We start from the raw sequence: 18,683 nt of genomic DNA, 5'->3' as shown, positions 1-18,683 counted from the left end.
CAGGGTTGACAGATAAAGCTAAGTCATCCTCTCAAAGAGATCTGAGTCCAGATCAGAGAGGACCTGGGGGCAAGACTATCACCATGGTAACATAGCCACACACACACACACACACACACACACACACACACACACACACACAGAGAGAGAGAGAGAGAGAGAGAGAGAGAGACTAACTGGAAACAGTGTGAACTCTGGAAACCCCAAAGCCTACCCCCAGTGAGCACACGTCCTCCAACAAAACAAGACAACACTTAATCCTTCCTAAATATTTCCACCAACTGGGGACCAACTACTCAAACATATCAGCCTACAGGGGACTGTAGCTGGAAATTTCTCCAGTCCCACTAAGCCCTGTGGTCTTGCAGCCACTTATAAAATAATCACTCCGAGGCTTATATTAATTACAAACTGTTGGCCAAAGGGCCAGGCTTCTTGCTAGCTAGCTCTATCATCTTAAATTAACCCATTTCTATTAATCTATATGGCTGTGACTTCACCAGTCTGTTGGCATGTAGCTCCTTGGGCAGCAGGCTGGTATCTCTCCAGACTCCGCCTTTCTCTTTCCTGTCTCTCTCCTAGATTTCCCACCTGCCTCTACGCTGCCTTTCCATAGGCCACAGCAGCTTGTTTATTAACCAATGGGAACAACGTATACTCACAGCGTACAGAAGGATGTCCCCAGCAGGGGACATTTTCATTCACACCATCCATCTTCATACATGCACCTTATCCATCTCTAGATTACCTACAAAACCTAACACATAGTGAATTCTATGTAAATATGTGGCACTGTCAGGGAACAGGGCATGAAAGACAGTGCAGTGTGCACATATTCAGGACAGAATCAGACTGGGTGTCTGAATATTGTCTGAGGCTGGGTCAGTCTTCAGGAAGCCGTGGCTGTGAGGGTTACAGGTTCACTGAACCAACCCCTCTGTTTAAGGGGAGAAGGTGAGGATTGTTACAATTCTTAGTGGTGGGGTTCTTATTTGTAAGACTTAGCAAGGCAACCACTGGCACCCGCTCAGTTTTCCTTATGACTCATAAGTAGCATGCCACTGAGTGGACCGTATGAGCCCCTCTGCTAGTGGATTAAAATGTAAGTTCTCGGCTACTGCTCCAGTGCCATGCCTTCCTCCTGCTGTGTTCCCCACAGCAGTGATCATAGACTCGAATCTTTCCAACTCTGAAAGACTCAACAACCGTCTTCATTTCTAAGTTGCCTTGGTCGTGATGTCTCTTTGCAGCAATGGAAAAATAACCAAAACAACAGGCATGTTCTACACAATGCTAAGGGCTCAAGCAGCTGCAGAGCTGGGTGCTGCCTGAGGTGGGGGGTGCCTGTCAACCAGTCCTTTTCAGATACCGTCTGTGCAGGGCTCAGTCCCTAAAATCATCGTTTCTAAATAGCATTTTTATTTATTCCTCGAGAATTTCATACATAGTAATATAGTGTGTTTTGATTGTATTCACCCAATATTCCCCCACTCAACAAGCCCTTCCCCACTTCATCTCCTCTTCCTCCTTCCCCTTCACCTTCTCTCTACCCTCCTCTCCTCCTCTCCTCCTCTTCCTTTACTGACCCACTGAGATGGGTCAGGGTTGCCAGTTCACACAAGGCTGCAGAGCTGTGCACTCGAACATGGGCAACCTGCCAGCAGCTACACCCTCAAGGAAAAATGTCTCCCTCCCTCTCTCCCTCAGCAGCCACCAACTGCCTGTAACTTCTCAGCTAGGGGTGGATCTTCACTGCCCCTCCCCAATCAGTGCTGGAAAGTTGAGTGGCTGGAGCCTGTGCAGACTCCGCAGGTAACCACACCTCTGTGAGTTCTTGCATGCAATAGCATGTCCTAGCTCTCCTCCCCTTCCTGTGGCTGTTACATTCTTTCCATCCCCTCTTCCGTGGTGCCCTCTGACCCTTGGAACAGGGCACAGTGATGACATAAAGGGCCTGTTTAGGGATGAACACTCACAAAGCTTAATTTTTTGTTTGTTTGTTTAAGAGGATTTGGGGTTTGGGGAAGATCCTTGGTATTTGTTCATTTCTCTGCAGCTTTAAAAAAATTAATCAAGGTCAGGGTGGAGCTCAGTGGTAAAGCACATGCCTAAAATGCATGAGGCCCTGGGTTTTTAATCCCACACACACACACACACGAGAAATGAGAGAGAGAGAGAGAGAGAGAGGAGAGAGAGAGAGAGAGAGAGAGAGAGAGAGAGAGAGAGTCAACATTGTGCAGAGGGATCATGTCCCTTGTGGGACCAAGCTGTAAAGGCCATGTTGAGCCAGTTGCCCCATTCTGCTCTTTTGAATACAGAAGAGTGAGATTATTTGCCCGGGACAGAGCCCCCTTTGCTATCATGAGTTCTGAGAGCATACTGGAAGGTCCCTGAGGCCAGCAAGAAGCCAGGGCATCATTTAGGTCTTTTGGTGGACAGAAGTGAGTGGGACTTGGGGGCTGTCACAGGGACTGGAGACCCCTCACACTGGGCCCCGTGAGTCTCCTCAAGATCCAGCTCCTCCACCTGCTCACTTGGAGTCTGGTAAGAGACTGAGTAGCCCGCCTTTAGAATTCCTGTGCTTGTAATTTGGGAGGAGATAAAATACCACAAGAGGTGTTGCTCTGGAGGGGCCCTGCAGATTAGGAGACTTCCTCCTTCCCATGAATCAGCCTGCTGTCAAAATGCAGCAGCCTGGGCTGCCCCAGTTACCACAGCCATTGCTGGGCTCCATTGACAGCCCCTAGCACCATCGTGACTTCTTCCAGAATGATCCTCTAACAGAAGCCGTGTTCATGGTGGAGGGATTTAACTGAAAGAGTATATTGGTTATTCTTCTCACTGCTGTGACAAAAATACCCCCCCCAACACACACAAGTCAACTTAAGAAGAGAAGGGCATATTTTGTCTCACAATTTAAGGATCCAGTCCATCAAAGCAGGGATGACGTGGCTCTGGGAGCTTGAGGCCCCTGGTCACATTGCATCTTCAGTGATAAATCAGGGAGCAACAAATGCTGGTGCTCAGTCTGCTTTCTCCTTTTCAGTCTGAGACCCCAGCAGACAGAACGGTGCAGTCCATAAGGATGGGTCTTTTCCCCTTAACCTAGTCTAGAGAATCCCTCACAGACGGGCCCAGAATTTGTTTCCATGGTGACTGAGTCCATCAAGCTGTCAGTCAGAATGAACCATCACAACTGTTTCACATGGACTGGAGTCATGTGACAGGAGAACCTCAAGGACTGAGGAACTGCCCAGTTTAAATTGGCCTGTGAGCATCTCTATGGAGAGAATGGTCTTGACTGTTAATTCAGGCAGCAGCCAGCCAACTGTGGGTGGTATCAGCCCTAGGCAGGTGGGCCTGGGTTACATAAGAGAGCCAGCTGAACAGGAACCTCTGAGTAAAGTACAAGCAGCATTCCTCCAGGGTTTCTGTTTCAAGTTCTGACTTGAATTCCTGCCTTGATTTCCCCCAGTGAACAGAGTAAGTATAAGTTGAAGTAAACCCTTCTCTACCCTAAATTGTTTTGGGCCATGGTATTTGTTACAGCCATAGAACAGAAACTAGCAACAGAGAGACTGTTCCTACAATGAAAAAGTGGCAAGTGGTGCCCAGGACACACTAACGGTGAGCAGCAGTTTTTGCACCCAGGAAGGTTGGTAAAAACTCCTCCCACTTCCAGGCTACCCAAGTATCCTCTCAGTACAAGGGAGGGCTTAGGTCAAACTTAGGGTCCAGTAGTCCTTTCACCCTGGAAATGCTTATCTACACAGACAGAGCCACCAGCTACAAGGCCCTTGCAATATGGGTAATGTAGTTCAGAATTGTTTAAGTTTAGTTGAAATGTACATGGCTACATGCTACATTATGAATGCCATTGACAGGGAAGCTAGAGAGAAGCCTTCTTGGACCATCTGGGAAGCATGCATGCCCACACTGAGACTAACATGTTCAGGAAGAGAGGCCATGATTGACACTGCATAAATATGCATCAGTTTGTGAGCTCTGTATACTTCTCCCTCCAGAAGTTTCTCCCGTTAAGACCGAATTTGGAGACTATAGATTATCATTTTTATCAAAGGGCTAGTACATTTTGTTCCAAATATCTGCTCTGTTGTGTCCAAAGCATATCTGATAGAGAGATAGGTCAGTAAGTAAGTAGGTAGATAGGTAGGAAGATAGCTAGATGGGTGGATGGATAGATATACAGACACACAGACAGACAAACAGACAGACAGATGAGTGTATAAGAGGGCTGAGATGGCTCAGTCAATAACGCACCTCCCAAAGCATGAGGACCAAGTTCAGTCTCAAAAATTCATGTAAAAATGCTGGACCGGGGGCCCACACTTGTAACCCCAGTGCTAGAGAGAGAGACAGAGACAGGAGAATTCCTCAGTCTCACTTACCAGCTACTAGAGCCTACTTGTTGAGCTCCAGGGCAGTGATTATAAAACAGGACCGGAGTGGAGAGGTGGGTCAGTGGCTAAGAGCACTTGCTGCTTTTTCAGAGGACCCTGATTCAGTTCCTACCACCTGAAATCCAAGATTTAGGAGATCTAACACCCTCTTCTGGCTTCCACAGGCACCTGCATGCATGGGGTACACATACATGCACTCAGCCACACATACATATAAAATGAAGAAATCTTTTTGTTTGTTTGTTTGTTTTTTGAGACAAGGTTTCTCTATGTAGACCTGGCTATCCTGGAACTCACTTTGTAGACCAGGCTTGCTTGGAACTCACATTGATCCACCTGCCTCTGCCTCCCGAGTGCTGGGAGTAAAGGAATGTGCACCACCACTGCCACCAAGCAAAATAAATTTTAACAAAATGAAAACAAACAAACCAAAAGAACAAGATGGCAGGCATTGGAGGAATGACATCCAAGGTTGCCCTCTGGTTTCTACATACTTGCACACACCTGTATCACACATGTGTAGACAACACACACACACACACACACACACACACACACACACACACACTCAGCTTATTGATGATAAACACACTCATCCTAAATGTGTTAAAAGTTTGCTTCAAAAATCTGGTGATATTGTTGGGCAAGAGCCACTCTGTATCCATGACCTTCCCACAATGCCTTGCAAAGTCGTGTTGCTTTTAAAAAGACCCTTCCTTCAGTCTCCAGGTGACCAGCAACTTTTTATCCTGGGTCCCAGCACTCTCCCACCAACATTTGCAGAGGGTTCAGTCACTGAGCCAGCAGCTCAGTTTTGCATAGCGCAGCTGTGAGAGTGGGCAGGGGGATCCAGGGAAGGGGAGTTCAGCATCATTTTGCAGCTGAGATAACATGAGCCTAAGCAATTGAAGGTAATGACTGAGTCAAGGTCCCGGATGCCTCTGTCAACTACACTGCTCCAAGGGGCCTAGGAAACCACTGTTCAGAGTTGGATGGCTGCTGATCAAAGCCACAGTCCCAGAGTTAGCATCAAAAGGTGTACGTGACAAGTCCTGGGGCTCTCTGTGGTCAGCAGAGCAATGCAGACAGACACATTTGGAGCTGGGCAAGTGACCGCATATACAGTCAGCATACGGCTTACACAAGAGCAGCCTTCAGGTCACCCTCTGCTGCAGCCTGAGACACCCAGATGTTAAGCCACAGTCACCCAGAAACCATAGCCGGAGCTCTCAACCATAGTAAAGGCAGCTTGTGTCCTCATGAGAAAAAAGCCAGTTCTCAGAAGCAGTTATCGAACCAATGGTGTGCGCTCAAAATACCGGATGCGCTGAGAATAATGTGAGAAAATCATCACGAAGATGGAAACGTTCCAGTGGACTTGTGTACAAGTGGGTGCGGGTGGAGGTACACTCTCTTTGCCTGAGTTATTTTCTACGTATTCATCTTTCATGAGTGTGTCAGTCAGCTGAGAATAGACTGCCATTCTCAAACACCTGAAAATTCCAAGACTGGCAGATTTTATGAATATAAATACCTGTGTACAGAAAGAAACTGGTTGCATATTCCCTCACCACTTCTCTCTGTCTCTCTCTGTCTCTCTGTCTCTGTCTCTGTCTCTGTCTCTCTCTCCATACACACACACACACACACACACACACATTTCTGGACCATCCAGTCTTCACAACTAACAGTACACAATCCAGCACACTCACAAATTCCAAGCAGTTGAAACTCCTTAGCCCTCACAAATGTGCTATTTATCCTGTAAACTGTTCTAAAACAGAGATCTTCCCCCCATTCCTTTCCTGTGGCTACCGGTACAATGGGACAGGAGGCCACACCCCAGAACTTTCAGCATCTCAAGATGGACTTGAGCATCCAGGGCCAAACAACTCCCAGGTGGCAGTGCACAAACACCTTTGAAAACTGAGTCTACATGATGCTGGGCAATCTTCAGTCTCTGGAAGCTTTGGTCCTTATTTGCAGACAGAATTTGCCCAACTATTATGACAAATGTCATGCTTCAAAATTAGTTTCCTTCCTGGTCCATTCACTACCATCCTTCCAACAAAACCTGACTTTGTTACAATTCCCCCAACTTGAAAAAGACACATTTCTAGCCAGGTACGACTCTAAACTTAGAGAAGTTGGCAGAGTGACAGTGCCTGTTTCACCATGGCCTTCCCAAGAGTTCTGCCCACTAAGCTTCACCCTTCTTATGTTTGCCATATTGGTTCAAAGGCCATTTTCAAGAGGTGATGTTCACAGCTCACAATGGTCACCTTAGCTTGGTTATAAGAACTGAGGAAAGACCAGGTCTGGGCATTCCAGAGAGAGCATCATTCCTCTCTCTCAGATCATAGAGCATTGGTGATGGGTGAATACATGATTTAGAATGTAGATGTCTGACTGCCACTTAGGAGGTGAAAACGATCTCTCACATAGCATGATTCAAAATACATTCAAATGGAAGAAACCATAGAAATTCTATTGAAACTAAAAAAAATAAATAACCACAAATATTAAAAAGCTTATGGGAAATGTGCCCAGCAATTAAGACAACAGATTATGGTAATACCATGTATCTACTTACTGTCCTGAATGTTTTTTAAGACCTGTATAAAGGCCTCCAAAATGCAGAACTGAGTGCAGTGGGTACCAAGACATAGATTTAGTCAACAAGCTCCTTAAGGCCCTTTTTCTTAACATATGTTCTGCCAGAGTGAGTAACCTCTGTCAGCCTGGAGCAAGACAGGAGATAGTTCCAGGGGGGTTAAAAAGAAGAAGAAGAAAATGGAACTGAGAGATAACATGGTGCATATTTGACTATGTGGAAACTTGTGCAAAAGAGGTTTCAGTTTTATGTCATAAAGTTGAGAAGAAAATTCTATTAAGTTCTGTGCCAACTAAAAAAATGTCAAAACCAAGTTGTGCCCTAGGAAGAGCAGAGGGGGTAAAGGAAGACCAAGACAGGGAACAGTGGGGTACACTGCACAACCGACTCGTCTACCTTTTGTCCCTGTAACAAAATACCTAAAACTCAGTACTTGGAGAAGTTTGCTGAGCTCACATTTTTGGACTTCCAAGACAGGGTGATCCCATCTGTTTTGCTGCTGGTACAGCACTGTGAGCAACAGAATAACGTGGCAAAAGGTACCTTCGCGGGGGTCATGAGTGAGGAAGAGAGCAAATGTAGAGGCGGGAGCCAAGGACAATCAGTAGCCAGGCTTGCTGCTCACTTGTGGTTCCTGAAGAAGTATGCAAATCTCCTCTGAAGACAATACCGCCATAGTCTACCCCCCACCCCAGCCAGGACCCACTTTTTAAGGGTACAACAGCTTTTCAAAGCCCACTCTGAAAACAACCCAAGCACACAGTCCTTCGGGGGCCCTAGGCAAACTATTCAAACTGTAGACTACCCAAAGGGACCTACTGCTCATAGCTGGCGAGGCTGCCAACCCTGATGGCTACACAGGAGCACTGGGCAGGGAACATGGGGCAGGGGACAGGAGGGAGGACAGTGGCCTCTGGCTGGGTCTTCAGAGTGGAGATACCATGGCCAAGTGTGGACTCATGAATGGTAGTAGGCAACATCAATAAATGCTGAAAATGGTCAAACCCAAATCACAGAACGATTATTACTGGAGTCTACCCACTCCTTATTCTCAGATACACTGTCTGAAACAGAATCATACAATAAACCAGCCAGTATGCCTTGCAAGAGGAAATGAGCAGTTTCCAAAATGAAAAGCTTGACTCCTGGAAGCAGGATGATGGGGCAGAAAGACAGGACGCTCAGGCTGAAGGAGGAAAATTTTCAGTTAAATTAAAAAACACAGAATTGCCAGGCATTGGTGGCACACACCTTTAATCCCAGCACTCGGGAGGCAGAGGCAGGCGGATCTCTGTGAGTTCGAGGCCAGCCTGGTCTACAAAAAGCTAGTTCCAGGAAAGGCGCAAAGCTATACAGAGAAACTCTGTCTCTAAATAAATAAATAAATAAATAAATAAATAAATAAATAAATAAAATAAAAAAGACAGAATTAACCCAGGTCAGATTAAGACATTTCCATGGCAACACCACAGGAACTGTGAAGTGAATGACATATGGGGTTGATCTAGCTAGAGCAAAGGTCCACCAGTGAAGTTGAGCCTACAGAAAAAGGCAGTCGTGAGTTCCGTGGAGGGTATTTCAATATCTCTATAGACATGCTGAATCCTCGTAAATTCAGCAGTACTGAAATTTTGGACTTCCTTAACTGCCCTGGGCCCTTCCCCTCCCCCCCACTCACAGCACCAGGTCTGTCACACGGGCATCTGCTTTCCCTCTCCTTGCTGGCCTGCTCCAGCACGCTCAACCCTCCCCACACCTATATTGCAACCCAAGCCTGAAGGCTGTCCTGGGCGTGCGGGGCACACCACTGCTTCCAGAGTCAGGACTCTGTATGGGGGAGCAAGGGGTTCCTTTGCTTTTCCCTCATGACCACTGCCCTCTCCCCATCCCAACCAGCCACTGCAACATTCCTAATGCCCGCACGTCTTCTTCCACCCCAAGTTCCCAAGAAATTCAAGACAAAGAGAGGGCCACTTTGGATCTACTAAACTGATCACACCATAAATGAAATATGCTTTCTTTGCATAGCTTTGGTTTTAACCATATTTGATTATATTTGATGTTTAAATTCAGTCAATGAGTTTTAAAAGACACAGAGAAAAAGTTACATAGTTCTATTTTTACATTTTATTTTTGAGACAGGGAGGCTCTCATGTAGCCCAGGCTGGACTCAAACTGGGTAAATACCCGAGGATGTCCTTGGACTTTTGATCCCATTTCCACTTCCCAAGTGCTAGGATTATGAGTATGTGCTACCACATATGATTGATTTGGTGTTGGGGACTTCTTCATGCTAGGCAACATTGACTGAATTGCATCCCTAGCTACTTCCCGTTCCCCCAGAATACCATTTTCTTTCTTTTCCTTTTCTTTTCTTTTTAAACAGTGTCTCCTTTAGTTTAGGCTCATCTCAGTCTTGCTATATAGCGAAGGATGACCTCGAACTCTTGATCCTCCTGCCTTTGACTTCCAAGTGTTATGATTACAGAAGTGTCCCCACACCTGCCTACATAATTGTTTGTTTTCTAAAGGTTTATTTCATTTTATGTGCAGGTATATGTGTGAGTGTACATTTGTGCATAATTATGCAGTGCCTGTAGAAGCCAGAAGGAGGAGTTGGAGCCCCCAGGTAGTGGAGTTAGGCATGGTTGTGAGCCTCAGTCTAGGTGCTGGGAAAAGAACCCCAGTCTTCTGCAAGAACAGTTAAGTGTTCTTAGCTGATGAACCCCCCATCTCTTTCTCCCATAATTGATTCTTAAAAGAGTAAAAAAAAAAAAAAAAAAAAAAAAACCAACTCCAAAACAAAAAACCCTCAAAATTATCTAAGCCAACATTTTTGTCAAAGTTATAATCAATCACATGAAAAATAGCCCTGAAAATATATAAAAATTCATGAATCTTCAGTCAGCCTAGTTATTATTTTAGCCTTTATGCAGCATTTCCATAGGAAAACCTCTTTTGCCTAGTGTTCAAATACAAGGTTGAAGATTATGTTGATACCAAGCCAACTAAGGTAAGCAATTAACTACATCTTCTTCAGGACTTTGTCTTCTGACATAAAGGCACCACCCAGTTGCTACAACACCAATCCAGAAACAGAGACAATGGCTAAAAGCAGCAAACGAGGGTGGAAGAGGCCAGCTCGGGTAGTTGGACACAGGTCCACACAGAGAAAGCTGACAGGTTGTGCATCGGCTTGGGCAAAGAGAACAGAAACAGTAACAAAGGCTCACCGGCCTTTTTGGGAACTGGAAGCCTGTCTTCCCAGGACTACAGCTGTGAGGAATGACCATTCCCCTTCTGGGAGGGACTCTTGTTCTCTCCCGAAGTCACAGGAATGATGAAAATATGTCTCTTTGAAACTTCATTTCTAAAGGATGAAACCGCTTGCTGTTACTTGGACATCATGAGACTTAACTAAAATGCATGGGCATTTGGTGGGCCCTTGCTATTTCCTGCCCGACAATGACAATGGGGATCTGCCCACGAGGTACTGGAAGGAGTAAGCTGTGCTGTAGTAAATGCACATGGCTTTCAAAAGCACACTCTAGTTAGAGGAGTCCAAAACAGAGCCTGTCCTTGAGCCCCGGCTGTGAAAAACAGGGCTTGTTTTTCTTTTCTTGCTCTAAGTTTTAAGGAACCTCATTGAATGACACCACCTGGTCTGAACTGACACAAGCTATTTATAGTCGGTATCTATTCCCCTCGGAATACAGACACTACTGAGCGTGAAGAAATAGTGCCAGGGATAACAAAACACTGACAACAGTGCCAGAGTGATCACAAGCAACAGTGTTCCTATATACGAATACCCTACTGAATTCTAAATGTAAACCTGAAAGTCTGAAAACTCCTAAATCCCAAACACACATTGAACCATGAGAGACAGTTTGCTGGATAAGTTCTACCAAGGGTTCTTTGCTTAAAAATCAAAATCAAACCAGAGATCGTACCTACATGTTGAATATTAAATATGGCCTTAAAAGGACCAAAGAACCATTTCATGCCAACCTAGCAATAAAATAATATTTTCTATCAATTTCATCTCTCAGGGGTGAAATATTTTCCCCAAATTATTCCCCATTCTTTATCCTAAGTTAAAACATTAAAAAAAAAATCGTTTTTAAGACTCTTTAAAATTAAACTGGCATATTTAAGCATTTCAAACACAGAATACAAATCAATTTTTGTTTTACTGCAAAATTTCCCAGAACCTATTAAAACAAAATTATTGATTTGGATAGAACAAAATGACTTGGTGAAATAGTTTAAAGTGACAAAACTTATCCCTTAAAACACCTGATATCTTGTAAGTATTTAAGTATTTTTACTCAAATAATAATATATCCACACAGTATTTGAACTGTCATCGCAGAGAGAGAGAGAGAACACATTTTTGTGTTTAATGACATTCGATTTAAACTCTGTGTAAAGACTGAGGGTTTGTCATGAATAAAGCAAAGGCCTGATCCCAGTATTCCAGGAATACCCGCATCACTCGAATGGTATTTTTTTAACGTTACAATTCAGAGGTGTCCACCCATCCATCTCTTTTTATATCACATACTAAAATGGAGAGAGAGAGAGAGAGAGAGAGAGAGAGAGAGAGAGAGAGAGAGAGAGAGAGATACCCGCAATCGAGAATTTTGCTTAACTTTGAACACAACTTTGGTCATCCAGGCAAAACCCAAAAAGTCGTTCTCAAGAAAACGGGAAGCTGACCGACCTTCCCAATTCTTTCTACTCCACGGACTTTCAGGGAAGGGAAGTGAGTCTCTTTTCAATGGCTTTTAGTTGAGGTTAAATTTTGAGAGCCTTAGTGATATATAGTCAAATGTGCGCCTTAATGCCTAAACAAACGTCGAGGATTTGGAGAGGTGACTTCACAAAGGAAGTCCGCCAAGCAGAGCCAGCCTGTTGGTTTGGTTTGGGCAGGGATTCAGAGTCTGGTGGGACTAATCTTTCCCTCACCTACCGCATTTCAGAGGCTCTGGGACTCTGCATCGATTCGGGGGCGCGCACAGTGGCAGTGCCGGGGTTCGCGGAACCGCCAGATGAAGTACGCAGCCGAGGGGCGGAGCTCCCGGCTCGGCCCCGCTGCCGGCCGCGCTCCCTGCGCCCCGGGCGCGCGCTTGTGCTCGCCGGAGTCGGTCCCGCGCGCGGGGGGCCAGGCGGGTGTGCGCTCTGCAGCAGCCGCTGGAGCGAAGCTGCGGTCCAGCCTGGAGTAGCCAAGGTCTGTCGCCTAGGGGAAGCCGAGGCCCTGCGCTAAGGCACGGCAGAGCGGAGTGGAGCCTACCTGGGCAGGTGGCCAAGTCCTCCAACCCCTTCTCCTCCTCCCCGCTCCTGTTTCTCCACCGCCTTGGCCTCCTGTTTAATTCTCACCGATCCCCGGTTCTCCCCGCTGCCTGGCTCGCCGCTTCCTCCTCCGGGGAACTTCCTCATAGCCTCCGGGCAGCTCCCGCGCTTCCTCCGAACCTGAGCACTCCGCCCAGAACCCAGCATAGTTGGGCAGCTCCCGGAACGGATTCCGGACTAGGAAGCACCCCAAGATCCAGTGTAGTAACATTCCGAACCCGAGCTAGAACGGGACAGCACGTTGAACCAAGCCTGAGACAATTAAGACCCCGTATCTGGACGGGACAGAACCCTAAACAGAGCCTGGGATGAGCAGTACCTTGAACCTAGTCCCAGCCTTACCTGAACCTGAGTCCCAGATCCCCAAGCCAAGGCTCAACTGAATATCACCCTGAACCTGAGCTGAGCAGCGCAGCATCACCAACAGAGTTGGTCAGCACAGCTGAACCTGAGTGGGGCAACATCATAAACTGAGCTGGAGCTGGGCAGCACCTCTATATAATTGGCCCTTAGTGTCCGGCACGACATCCATTCTCCAGATCTGGAACTCACAGGGACCAAGGCCCCAAACTCAAGCTCCACCAGACCCCTTCTCCCTCATCCACAGCCCGACTTGTCAAGCCCAAGGATGAGACTGCTTACTATGCAGTGTGTTTAGGATGCTCCTACAGACACCATGGCCAGGGAACACGAGTGATCGGAAAGTGGCCCCAGAGGATTTCGCCTGCAAAAAAGACTTTCTTAGGTCGTTACTTATTGCCCACAGTCTGTTTCTTGAATCCTGTCCTGCAGTTTTTGTCATGTTTTTGGTTTTGTTTCCTGTTAGTCTGTTACCATTGTCAGAATCGAAATGGTAACTGTCAAACTCTAACCAATAATAAATAAATACTATGAGTATTTAGATACAGTGAATAGATAAATAAACACAATGAGATTCTAGATGCTGTTTGTGGTGAATTTTAAATATCAGTTTCCTGTCAAAACACAGAAACAGGGATGGAGAGGTAGCTAAGAGGTAAAGTACTTGCCATGAAATCAGAATGACCTGAGTTTGATTCCCAGTACCCATGTAAAAACTGGGGCAGAGAGGCAGGTAAATAGTAAGCACAATGGGAAGATGGTAAAAGACAGTACCTAAGACACATGGGAATAATGCCAAGGATTATACAAAACATTGTCTAAAGCAACCTTGTACAAAGGCCACCACAACCTTACACAGAAAACCTTTCTGCAAGAACATGGGTACAGCTAGTTCCCATGTTACTTTGAACGGACACTGCCCTTATTAGTGCTCTTTGCAAACAAGGGAGGATTGTTTGTACATAGCACTGGGACCTGACACACTCATTGTGCCATTAAAAGTCCCCGTCCCCGTCCCCGTGTCGTCCCCCCCCCCCCCCCCGCCCGCGCGCACACACTGTTACTATACTCCTAGTGTTCTGGTGTGCATATTCCCAAATCAGCACTCTGAGACTACCAAACAAGTTCATTGTTTCTATAAAATCTGTGTAACCTTTGTTTTGTTTTTTAGTTCATTTTTAACTTGTTTTTAACTGATTAGTGTCCATGTATGTGCATGTGTTCTTATGTGCAAGTGTGTGCAGTATGCATACTTGTGTGTAGATGTACATGTATGCACACAAAAACATGTTGAGGCCAGAGGTTGACACCAGATTTATTCCTCGGTCCCTCTCCACCTGATTTCTTGAGAGAGGGTTTTTCACTGAACCTGGAGTTCCTCTATTGTTACACTAGTTGTATTATGTATCTTACTACATGGGCAGCAAGCCTATGTCTTCACCCGTCTCTGTCTCCTACCTGCACTCTTTCCCCCTGCTTTTCGCATGAGCCAGGCATCATATTCAGCTCCGAGTGCTACAATGGCAAGCACTTTACCCACTAACTCATCTCCCATGTCTATTGGAGTGTTTTTGTAGGAAGCTGCTCTTTAAAATTCCCCACAAACAGCACACTGATCATTTAAGTGCCTATGTTAAAAGCTGTGCCCTAAGCCCAAGCAGAATCATCCAGTCAACATGTCAGATTGTGATCACCACCAAAGAAAATGAAGGGGTGCAGGCTGTTCACACTCACTGGGAGCCCCTCTGCTGTTACCTCCTAAATGTTCCTGGGCTTCCATTTCTAGTCATTTTTGCCTTTAAATATTTTAACCTGAGTGGAGGATTTTTATTGTTCTTCATCATTTATTATGGTTAATTATTTGTCAGTCATTAGACTTGATTTTGTTTCAGTGAACCAGCAAAATAGCCAGTGTTCTCTTAAAGGAGGCTGCAGAGTCCATAGGGGTTTTCAAGGATGTGGGTTTTTAATGAGGATTTTAATGAGAGGGAGAGATGGATAAACATCTGTCTACTCACCCCAGATAGGGAATCAATAACACACCAAAATAGCCAAACCATCAAAGTCCAGTTTGGCTAACCAGTTGTTTATTGGGGTTACTTTTAGGAGTAGGGGTTAGGTGATACTTATCAGGAGCAGGAATGACTCAAAGGCAGCTGTGTGATGGAGAGCCCAGCCCAGCAAGCAAGAACTCTGCAGTCTCTCTTCTAGGCAGCTTGTCTGGTCTGCAGCTGTCTCTCAACAGTCCTTGTCACTCATATAACCTGTGGGAGGGGAAGGGGCCTAGCGTATCTGGTCAGTTTGAGGAACTTCCTGAGGCTTCTGAATTTACTTCCTGAGTCTTAGTGAGCTTCCCTTTAGGACATCCTGAGTCTTGATTAACTTCCCTCCAAGATGGAATGTTTTAACTCAGAGGAAACTGCTACACAGCAGTAAGAAAGTGGGACATGGGACTTGGATCTGTGTGTGCTGAGTAAACCCAGCTTTTTTCAACTGGCTCTCCAGAGTTTCACTGAGTGGAGACAAGGTGACATCGTGGTCCTTCCTACCTCTGAGTCATATTCAGTGTTAATTGCCGCTGAAGTTAATCACACAAATACCTAGAAAAATGAAATTCTTACCAGTCAACATGTTCCCCAGTGTTTCTTCTCTTTACGTGTCGTGTTCTTCTGAAGACTGCCCTGTAGGCTCCCCCCTTACACACCTGCATCCTTGTTGTGACAGTATACTAACCCTGAAAGCCCTCCCCTAATCTCTGCACCTGGGACTTCCCAGCAGAGCAACTTTAAAAAAATTTGTTTCTTGACTACAGGCTCTTTAATAAGACTTTAAAAATAGCATGTGCAGTATAGCTGTTTTCAATGCTAATTCTGACTCATGAAGTCTTTCCATATCTGGTTATTTTGTCTGAGTATTTCTCATGGTGCCTCACTTCCTTGTGCTTTCAGTGACATTTGACAGTGAGCCACTCATCAGCCCTGAAAAATTATTTGTGGGAATTGGGTGAAGCCACGAAAAAGGCATTTTCACTCAATAAGAAAGTGCTTTTGTCTCTGACTGAAACCAAGGTTGTAACTAGTCCTTAAACATTTTTAAGATACATGTTCAGCTTATGTGTTTGTTTGTTTGTTTGTTTGTTTGTTTGTTTGTTTGTTTTTCGAGACAGGGTTTCTCTGTGTAGCTTTGCACCTTTCCTGGAACTCACTTTGGAGACCAGGCTGGCCTCAAACTCACAGAGATCCGCCTGCTTCTGCCTTCCCAGTGCTGGGATTAAAGGCATGTGCCACCACCTCCCGGCCAGCTTATGTGTTTTAAGTAGGCAGATGATAAGAATGTGGACTGTAAATCTGAGTACAATTTCCTTTAATTTACGGGCACAGTGTCTCTGAGAGTGATTTATTCATTTATTTTTTCTTTTTCGAGACAGGGTTTCTGTGTGTTGCCCTGGTTATTCTGGAACTCATTCTGGAACCAGACTGGCCTAGAACTCACAGAGATCCATCTGCCTCTGCCTCTGCATGCTGGGATTAAAGGTGTGCTCCACCACCACCTTGAATTCTCTAGGCCTTATAAATGTTTCCCTCTTTCCAACTGTGGTGACAGATGTTAATTTGCTTGATTAAGGTAATGACTTCAGAAGCACCACATTGCACATTGAAAAATATACATCATTTTTGTCAATTAAACTTCAACAAGCCTGGAAAAAATTTAAATAAAACTTCACAGAGAAAATGTAATCTTTTAGGTGCTGGAGGGACAGTTCACAGTTAAGAATGCTTTCTGCTCATGGCAGAGGACCAGGGTTCCAGTTCCCAGCACTCACACGATGGCTCACAATTGTCTTTAGCTCCAATTCCAGAGGCTTCTATGGGTACTGCATGTAGGCAAAATTTCCATACACATTTATTGTCTAAAAATAATTTAACCTTCCCATAAAAGTAAAGTAATAAAAATGCCTTACACACTTAGTCTTAACATTTTCTTCTAATCATTCTGTTTATACTTGGGTCTTTCTTCCCTGCGATTTAATTTAACTTGGTATATGACATGATATGTAAAACTGATAGTTGTCTTCAAAATGAAGAATTAAAACTGCCTTTTTACTCTCTCACTCTGTCTGTCTGTCTGTCTGTCTGTCTCTCTCCTCTCTCTCTCTCTCTCTCTCTTTCTCCCCCCCCTCTCTCTCTCGTGTGTGTGTGTGTGTGTGTGTGTGTGTGTGTGTGTGTGAGTGTGTGTGTGTGATATGTTCATGGGCATGTGTTCACATAGTGCATATATTTCTCTTCTTCCATCTTTATGGTGTAGGGGAATGTATCTCAGGACTTTAGGCATGTGGGGCAAGTGCCAGGTACTATTACACAATGATACCAGTTACAATAAACAATCCTTCTGCCCAGTTTCTTCATACACAAACTCTAGTACTCACACACACCGAGTTTGTTCCTAATCTTGTTCCAGTGACCAACGAGAGCTTTTTTTAAAAAGAAACACACATGGTTTTTAAAATAGTTAACTTGTCGGGAGAATGAGAGGAGACAGCACTGCTGTGCCAAACCTACCAAGAGCTGAAGACACGGCAGTAGATGAGAACTCTGGTTCCAAAGGGTCCCCTCACCAAGGAAGATGTGGAGCTGGAGGAGAGGAGCATGGGAAGATGCTCCCTTTACTTGTCTACACAGACTCAGAGTAAGACAGTCATGAGCTTCCACTGCGGGGCTATCAGTTGAAAATGCAGACGCTGACACCACCAAATGCTGGCCAGGATGTGGAGCAACCGGAACTCTGTCACTGCTGGTGAGGGCAAAATGGTGAGGTCACTTTGGGGACAGATTTTATTTGCCCATATATAATTACCTTTGATTTTCCTAGAATGCCAGAAGTAAACAAAGTACAGAGAAAACAGGAAGACACCAAACTCAAAACATTTACCCAAGGTGAGTACGGTAGTTTGTTCTCATAAGCTTGTGTTTGAATACTTGGTCTCCAGCCCGTACCCTGTTTAGGAAGTTAGAACCTCACTGGCTGAAGTAGGTGTTTGTGTGTGTGTGTGTGTGTGTGTGTGTGTGTGTGTGTGTGAAGGGCACACTAGAGGGTTTAGAGTTGGAACTGCATTTTATCTTCTCTCTGCTATCCGGTCCGTGGAGATACTGACCAGCCCTTCCCACTCCTGTCACCATGGCCATGGGGCATTCCTCCTGTCACAACCCTCCCCACCCCACGTTGGTCTGTTCCTTCTCAAACTGTGAACCAGAAGGAACCCCTCCTCCCTTAAGCTGCTCCTGTCAGGCTTGTGTTCACAGCCACAAGAAAAGTTGTAGAGACAATGACTGCATACTTCTCTCGCCGTGTAGACACGAGACAACTAGAATACCTTCCCCATATATCCCTAGATCCATATAAAATATGACAGTGGGACTTGACAGAACAAACATCGAAAGCGAGCTGATTTTACAGAAATGGCTATCATAAATAAGTGTTGTTGGTTTTTTTTGTTTTTTTAATTATCTCACTACACTTAGAAGAAGTGGCTTCAGCCCTTTTGCAGTCTGCTTAGATTTTAGAGAGTGATTCCTCTGTGAGACTTGAGATCAGTACCTCTCTCACACTGCTGTTCCCTGTCTCCCCACCCCAGTGGTGCATCTTGTATGCGTTTTAGATCACCAAGTTCTCTTTTTTCAGGACAGTTCCTTGGCTATTTATTCTTAGCTCTGCAGTTAAAGGACTCTGTCAACTTCAGGGTCTTTCCTCCAGGATTCTGTGAAGAGTTCTCAGGGAATAAGTAGGCAGTTGGGGAAGAGGCTGGAGGGGAAGAGATAACATTCCCACACTGCAGCTAGACTGTGAAGAGAGATGACACCCTCCTTTGCAGCTTGGATGTCTCCTTACTCACTGTGTTATCTTTCTGGGCCAAGGACAGTCCAAAGGAGGAGGTG

General features: G+C 45.3%; 1 protein-coding gene across 3 annotated transcripts in view; it reads right to left on the bottom strand.

Moving 5' to 3' along the window:
• Syk (spleen associated tyrosine kinase) overlaps positions 1-17,453 on the bottom strand; it is an 87,479-nt gene extending 70,026 nt beyond the window's left edge. For 2 of the 3 annotated variants that reach the window (XM_036186744.1, XM_036186746.1), the window contains exon 1: positions 17,310-17,453. The gene's annotated coding sequence lies outside the window, so the exon portion shown is untranslated. Of the gene's footprint in view, positions 1-12,010; positions 12,049-17,309 lie in introns of those variants that run through there. The other variant, XM_036186745.1, reaches the window with a different exon arrangement.
• Between the last annotated feature and the right edge of the window lie 1,230 nt (positions 17,454-18,683).

The sequence above is a fragment of the Onychomys torridus genome, chromosome 5 (genome assembly GCF_903995425.1).
Source record: "Onychomys torridus chromosome 5, mOncTor1.1, whole genome shotgun sequence".
In the NCBI taxonomy this organism is placed as follows: domain Eukaryota; kingdom Metazoa; phylum Chordata; class Mammalia; order Rodentia; family Cricetidae; genus Onychomys; species Onychomys torridus.
This window is presented reverse-complemented; position numbering and strand designations above follow the sequence as displayed.